Below are 8,524 nucleotides of genomic sequence, written 5' to 3' on the forward strand. Positions count from 1 at the left end.
AAGAAGAAGAAGAAGAAGAAGAAGAAGAAGAAGAAGAAGAAGAAGAAAGATCTCTTTCTACTTTTTTTAAGATTTATTTATTTATATAGTATTCTGCCTGTAGGCCAGAAGAGTGCACCAGATCTCATTATAGATGGTTGTGAGCCACCATATGATTGCTGGGAATTGAACTTAGGACCATTGGAAGAACAGCCAATGTTAAGCTCAGCTCTTAACCTCTGAGCCACCTCTTCAGCTCCCACCCCCACTGTCTTTTTTTTTTTTTTTTTTTTTATGTGCTTGTGTAACCTACAAAAACATTTATCATTAAAATAGAATGCTCCTGGGCTGGAGAACTTGCTGATCTTCCAGCACACACTTTGGGTGGCTCATAATCATCTGTAATCCCGTCATTGGCCTCTCAGAGCAACTGGCATACACACACACACACACACACACACACACACACATGCAGGGACACATGCATGTACCCGAACAGACACAGGCGCGCACACACACATACATTAATTTTTTTTTTTTAATTGAAGGCTCTGTGGGTTTATAGTTCTGTAGTTAGCTCATGCTGATACGGGGGGGGGGGGATAGTCCCCATCGTGTGGACCCCTCTCTGCAGGCAGGGAGGTCATCTCACAATGCCTAGCTCCTCAGTGCACACAAGAGGCAGACCAGGCCTCTGAGGGCTTCCTGACTGCCCAGGCTGAATTCAGGGCTCTTGGCTTCTGCCTGTGGTCCTCTGCTCTGCTTGCCTGATCTTCCCCCGAAGCTCTTCCTCCATTTTCCCCCTTTCCCTCCCCTTGTAGTTGGGCCTGCCTCTTCTGCACCATGGACAGAAATATGCGTAGCTTCCTACTGTGAGTGAGCAGCACATCTAGCCCAAAGATACGAAGAGCCTCCCCTGGGTTTGAAAGAACCCAAAGCTGCTAAGGGCACGTGATCCTACACAACAGGGCTCAAATAACAGGACCCTAAACCCGCTGGTTGGGAACACCGATGATAAGATAAGCATTGTTTGAGGCCCAGAGACAAAGATTCACACTGCTGCCAGGGGCTGGGCCCAGAGGAGAGCTAAGCCAACAAACTAGTGTGAGAAGATGAGTGGGTGGCAGCCTCTCCCACTGAGGGGCCTGGAGGCAGAAGGCCGTGTCCAAGGCTGTACAGAACCGTGCAGACCATGGTGCTGGGGTGTCTTAGTGAAAGCAAAGGAGAGGTGGGGGTGGGGGGACCATCCAGCTGGCAAGCAGGGTAGCCTCGGGCAGAGGGAGAGCCAAGCCCTTCAACATTCAGTGCATCCATCGCTCCAACTGTGAGGTGGGCGTGAAAGCAGCAGGCAGAGAAAGTACGGACAGGGCAAGGCCTGAGGGCGGCTGGCAGCTGTTCAGAGGCTCCCTGGAGAATGGTGGGTGGCGCTGCCTCCTCAGGGAAGTTGTTTTTGAAGCTTTTCTCCAGGCTCTGTTTGGCTCTGGCTTGGAGCCCTGGCTTTGTTATTTATCACACAGGCCAGCCAGGCACCCTTTCAAGACAATCTTTTCTTTATTCTTTGACAGTTCCATGCACGAAAACACTGTATCTTATCCGTAACCCACCCCAGCTCTGCCTTCCCTTTCTATTCCCCCCAGGTGCTATCCCCTTTTCACCCCCATGTGTGCTGTGTGTTCCTGTATACATTCATGTGTGTGTGTGAGAGATAGCAAGAGTGCATGCGTGAGTGTGTGTGTGGTACAGATGCCCCCTTTAGGACTGAGCTTTTGACTGTCACTTATTGTCTGCACCCTGGTCAGTTATGAGTCCCCAGAAGTGCAGCCTTAACGAATCAGCTTTCTCCTCAGTAGAATGATAGTGGCTTCCTCCACTATCATTAGTAGGTTCCATCAGAACCCAATAACTTTATTTATTTATTTTAGTGTTTTGAGACAGGGTCTCCCTATATAACCTGGAACTCACTCTGTAGACCAAGCTGGCCTCAAACTCACAAGCCTGCCTCTGCCTCCCAAGTGTGGAATGAAAGATGTACAGCACCACACCGGGATGGGCCTCGATGACTTGATACAATGCCTGTAAAATCTGAGGCCAGGAGCATTCAGAGATAGCTTAAGGTCCCTGGGACCAGGAGGGTGTGTGAGGCCCAGGAAGGGTGTGCTGACCTGATGATGCTCTCTCTGTTGCTCTAGGCAAGCGAGAGACGGCTTCCTAGACAAGGCTCAGCAGGCAGGGGCACGAGGCAGCATAGAATGGTTGGAAAGTTGACCAGACAAGATGACTCAGTGGGTGAAGGCTCTTGCCACCAAGCCTGACAACCTGAGTTTAATCCCTAGGACCTACATGGCGGGAGAGCACCAGCTCCTCAAAGTGTCCTCTAAGCTCCCCAAGTGTAGCCTGGCATGCAAACATGGGGACAGATAACTCTAAATAGACTGATTAATAATTTCTTTACCCCTTGAAGTCAGTCTCTCACCAACTACGAGTCAAGAATCACAGCACAATTAGCTTTTGCTGTGGAGGCCGCCTAGGTAAAGACAGTATTCTTTTAATATAAAGACAAACGTTAAGGTAGCAATGAACCTCGGGCTTGGTGGGACACATATTTAATCCCAGCAGGAGGAACGCTATGAACTTGAAGTCAGCCTGATTTAACCGGTGAGTTCCAAGACAGCCGGGACCGAAAAGAAAAAAAAAAAAAAAGTAAGGAATTACACTTAAGGCCTGAGCATATCTGACCAGGAATGGGCTCTCTCCTTTCAGCCAGTCCTAGCCTCATGGTGTGGTCTGATGAGATGTGTGTGTCCTGTTTACAGAGTAAAAGGAGCAGCTTCCCGACATCCCTCTGAAGGCGAACGCTGGGGAAGCCGGGGGTCAGCCGAGATGTTTCCAGTCTGTGGCACCTGCATTGCTGAATCCTGGAAAGTCTATGCAAGACGGGGTACAGCCTTGAGGCTAAGCTCCAGTGTGGGAGGCCAGACTTCTCCAGAAACATTTTCACTTACTAATGGGTTTAATGAGTGCAGAACTTCCTGTTTTAAACAAACAAGTCATTAGCATTGACTATAGACTTGGAAATGGATCCTAATGAATTGCTAATTAGCCTCCTCCTCTTCCCAGGCTCTTTAGCTGGTAGAGTCTGTCTCTGGCCTTTGGTGCCTTAATTCGGCCAGACCAGGCTTTGTTCATGCACTGATTTCTTCATCCACCTAGCCAATGTACATTTCTTGAGCACCTACTATGTGTTTCTGAGCATGACAACCCCAATCTCTTCCTTACAGCTTAATGGGGAAGACGGCTCTGATCAACCAGCCTCAGAGAGATGACATACCGTGGGACAGGGCTGGAGTGATAAGCTTTGAGGGAACAGGATGAGACAGGAGGCGTGCACTCTCAAACGTGTGTGTGTGTGTGTGTGTGTGTGTGTGTGTGTGTGTGTGTGTGAAAGCTGTGTCATGGGTGTCACTCTTCATCCTTTGGAACACACAGCACAAGGTACCTGCTCACAGCCCCACTCCTTCAGGTGAACCAGCCACTTTCCAAATGCTTCACATTTTTTGTTTTGTTTGTTTGTTGCCTGAGAGGACATCAGGCAGTCGGGGAGGCTGTCCATCTGCACCCCTAGCAGGCCAGAATGCTTGGTGAACTAAGCAGGAAGTGGAAACAGATCAATCGACAAAGGATTCTCGTATCTCTAAGTTCCATCCTTATTCCCCTTGGGCAGAATGGCTTTGAGTTTCAAGTTCTGTACAACTTCTGAGGGTTCCTGGAAGGACTGAAACCCATCTGTGCACTACATTTAAACTCTCTGCCTACTGCCCTTTTTCCAGGTTGTTCCCTGCTGAGGAAGCTGGTTGCTCCCTGCCTCATTCCCAGTAAGGAGCTCCCCTCCAGTCTCTGTCCCAGTTCTGCTTCTGGAGGAACCCACACTGAGACACATTTGAAACAAGACCCAAATGTGCCTCTGGCCTCCTGTTCGCATCACCCTTGCCTAGACACCTTCATCTCCCTTTGTTCTCTCACATATAGTGTGGGGACTGAGTATTTTATATTTTATTTCATTACTGATTTGAACTTAAATTTATATACATGGGTTGTGGCAACATTTTGTACACATAGCTCTGGGATACATCCCACCCCTTGAGGCTTCAGAGTTTCACAGAGATGAAACTCTGTGAACTATGGGAAGGGCAGGGACCCAGCTCTCTGTGCCTCACCCCACCCTAACCAGCAGGACTCAGTCATCAATCCCGTTCTTTGAATTCAGTCCTTAAATTGTCATGTAGTGTCTACAGCAAACAACCTCCAAAAAGGAGTCACCTAAGAGGGTCTAGGTGGTCAGGGCAGGAGGCCCTGGCAGACCCCTCCTCAGGCACCAGCCAGGCTCTCTCAGTATGCAAAGATGTGTCCAGGTCAGAATCAGGCTTGAGGTAAACTATCAGGAATCGTTCCTTAACCTTCGTCTAAACAAGAGTCCTGGTATCCGTGCAGATGCTCACCTGGTCAGAATGAAAGCCTCTTCATTTAACTCTCCTTGCAGCAGGTGTAGCCGTGGGCATAAGTTCTAGCCCACGATAAATGACCTGTAGCTTCAAGCAGGTATATTTTATTTTTTGGTTTTGTTGTTGTTGGCTTTGTTTGTTTGGTTGGTTGGTGAGGTTTTTTTGTTTGGTTGGTTTTGTTTTTTTGGACAGGGTTTCTCTGTGTAGTCCTGGCTGTTTTTGAACTCACTCAGTAGACCAGGCTGGCCTTGAACTCAGAGATTCACCTGCCTCTACCTTCCAAGTGCTGGGACTAAAGGAGTGTGCCACCACTACCCAGTGACAGGCAGGTATACTTCAAAGGGAGACTGTGTGCCTCTCTCTCCCCCTTTTCCTTTCTCCTGCTGGCTAAAACAGGCCCCTTTAGAGAACAAAGCAACCATCCTGGACAAGAGTCAGGGGAGATATTGTAGTAAAAGGATGAAAATGCCAGCTAGCTCCCAACAAAGCATCTTGTGACATTTAGGAAGGAGCAAACAAGGTCCCCAAACTTCCTTCGATTGGATGAAATGCAGGAGAGCCGAAGCTTGAACCAGCTCTCAGCTGTGCATGTCTGAGTGGCGCCTCCTTTATTCATGAACTTCACAGAGCAGGCACCAGAAGCTGAGCTTGAGGGGTCAGGGCTGGGATGGCGGGGGGGCACTGGGAATGCAGCAGGAAGTGGATGCTTGGAGACTGTCCTTCCTGACATTTCCTTCTAAAGTGTTTCTAAAGTCACCTGCAGTGACGATGGCACTGAGTCCATGCTTTAAAAACACCCTCTGTCCTCACCCAGGATGCCAGGGTGCAAAGACAGCAGCTGCTTAGGAAAGAGGCTGTAGGTTTTTGTTATTGTTGTTTTTTCTTTCCTTTCTCTTTTGTTGTTGTTGCTGTTTTGTTTCTACAAGGTCTCATGTGGCTCAGGCTGGCCTCAAACCCTACACAATCAAAGCTGGCCTTGGGATCCTGATCCTCCCACCCCTACCTCCCAAATGCTAGGAATACAGGTGAGTTCCACCAAGTCCAACTAACCTTGAAGTTTCTGTGAAGTTAAGCATATCCTTACCACACTGCCCAGGAACCCTGCTCTTCAGTATTTACCCAAGGGAAATGAAAACATGCCCATGCAAGGACTTCCATATGGATGTCCAGGACAGACTTGTGTCACCCAGCCTCCAACTGGACACTACTCAAATGTCTGTCGAGAGAAGAATGAATAACCATATCCTCCTGTGACAGAATATCATTCCGAAAGCCATGAAGTGTAGGAGTCCTCACCAGGGGCTCAGTGGGAGTTGTCAGCCAGAGCCTACCCTGTCTGATCCACTGGCAGGGACTCTGGCGAATGCAAAGTGATCTTGCGGGGAGGAGAGCGGGGAAGATGACAGCAGTGCTGTCTGGGCCAGGGCTGGAGAAGGGAGCTGCAGAAGAACAAGCAACGTTTTAAAGGGGAAAGGAAATACTTTCTTTTTATTTTTTTAAAATAATTTATTTATTTTTATTTTATGTACATCTGCGTTTTGCCTACAAGTATAAGGAAGTCAGATCCTCTGGAACAGGAGTTACAGACAGCTGTGAGCTGCCGTGTGGGTGCTGGGGATTGAACTTGGGTCCTCCCGGAAGAGCAGCCATTGCTCTTAACCACTGAGCCATCTCTGCAGCCCCAAAATACTTTTCTAAAGATGTATTTATTATGTATACAGTGTTCTGCCTGCATGTATGCCTGCACGCCAGAAGAGGGCACCAGATCTCATTGTAGATCATTGTGAGCCACCATGTGGTTGCTAGGAATTGAACTTGGAACCTCTGGAACAGCTGCCAGTGCTCTTAACCTCTGAGCCATCTCTCCAGCCCAAGAAAATACTTTTCATTGTAGTGATGGTTGTGTATATGCCTGCAGGTTCATCAAAATCCACTGGATTATGCCCTCCAGTTGGTGGTTTTATTGAATGTAAATTATACTTCCATCATTATGATATGAAAAAAAAAATTTCCATGAACCAATGGGGAAAATATTTTCTATTTATATACTGAAACAACAGACAATTTTTATCTTGTGAATGTGTGTGTGTACCCCTGACTGTCCTGGAACTAGTTCTGGACCAAGCTGGCCTTGAACACACAGATTCACCTGCCTCTGCCTCTGCTTCTTCTTCTGCTGGGATTAAAGGCATGTGCCACCACTGCCTGGCTAATTTTATCTTTTAAAGTTTAAAAAAAAATACTCATAAACAAGATAAACTTTTCTTGGTAATGAAAAGAAACTGAAACACAAGGATAATGGAGCTTATGAGCTCAGCCAGGCTGTGACTCTGCAGGCAGAGAGCACTGACCAGGAGTCCAAATCCTACAGAGCAAATTGGCCTCAGGGCTGGAAACTACACTGTGAGGCACCAGAAGGAACAATGGCCACCTGAGGCAAGCCACTCAGACTCAGTCACCAGGACCGTGATGCCTCTGTTCTCACCCAAGGCTGAGAACTCTGAGCTGTGGTTAGGAAACTTTGCTTGGAACTGGGATCTTGAGGGGCTGGCTTTATTCAAGTGCAGAGAAAGAACATGGGCAGAACTATTCTTCCTTGGAATCAGGCTGCAAACACAATTCTAAAGGCAATGAAAAACAAGACAAAACAACAACAAAACTGACACCAAGAGGGAGATGCAGGTGAGCAAGATGGCACCATGGGTTAAAGTGCTTGCAGCTACACCTAATGAGCAGAGAGCAGTCCCTGAGACTCTCAGGGTGGAAGAAAAGATTCCTGCAGGTGCTGCACACACACACACATACAAACACACACACACAGATAAATAACACTTAAAAAAAAGAGGAATGCCAACAAACTCAATACAACAGATAAATCTACTTGTGGTAAATATACATAAGAAGCGTTCTGAAAGTCACTTTAAAACAGATTTAAAAACCAGGCAGTGGTGGCACAAGCCTTTGATCCCAGCATCGGGAGGCAGAAGCAGGCAGATCTCTGTGAGATGGAGGCTAGCCTGGTCTACAAAGAGGGTCCAGGACAGCAAAGGTTATACAGAGAAACTCTGTCTCAAAAAAAAAAAAAAAAAAAGAAAAAGAGAGAGAGAGAGAGAGAAAGAAAGAAAGAAAATTAATATCCTAAGCATGCCCAGTGGAGAGAGTCTATCCGTGTTCTTTAGTATAGACTAAATGAACTTTCAAGAAGGAGAACTAGTTAGTGGCCTTTTCAGCTCCATAGACTAGTTCATCACTCACAGTTTACTGAAAAGGTCACAGACATTAGCCAAGTACACTGGTAGATCTGACTTCTGATCATGGTTCACTTATTTGTTTTTTATTTATCTGTGGAAGGCTGGGGATTAGACCCAGGCTCTTGTGCACTGTAGATCCGCACTCCCCCACGGATGTCTATTTATGACTAATCTATACTCTCGGAGTGTGGATGTAGCTCAGTCGGCAGAGGACTTGCCTAGCATACACAAAGCCCTGGGCTTCATCTCCAATTCAGTATAATCCAGGTGTGCTGACTCACACTTGAGCTGGAGGCAAGAAGATCAAGGGTTCAAAGTTGCCAGGGGTGGAGGCACACACCTTTATTCCAGCATTCCAGAGGCAGAGGCAGGTGAATCTCTGAGTTCAAGGTCAGCCTGGTCTACAGCGTTCCAGCCAGGGCTACACAGAGAAAGCCTGTCTCAAGATGTCAAAGAAACAAAAAACAAGAACAAAGAGTTCAAAGTCATCTCCAGTTATACAACAAAGCTAGTCTGGGCTGCATGAACCCTGTCACACACAAAGAAAAAAATATTTCCTTTCAAGACAGGATTTTTCTATCCCTGGCTGTCCTGGAATTCCCTCTCTCTCTAGACCAGGCGAGCTTTTTTGTTTTTTAAAGATTTATTTATGTATTATGTATACAATTTATTATAATACAATTTGTATTTATTCTATATACATGTACCACATCTCATTGTAGATGGTTGGGAGCCACCATGTGGTTGCTGGGAGTTGAACTCAGGACCTCTGGAAAAGCAGTCAGTGCTCTTAAC

This window comes from Psammomys obesus, unplaced genomic scaffold, assembly GCF_907164565.1.
Source record: "Psammomys obesus unplaced genomic scaffold, mPsaObe1.curated_primary_1811, whole genome shotgun sequence".
Classification (NCBI taxonomy): domain Eukaryota; kingdom Metazoa; phylum Chordata; class Mammalia; order Rodentia; family Muridae; genus Psammomys; species Psammomys obesus.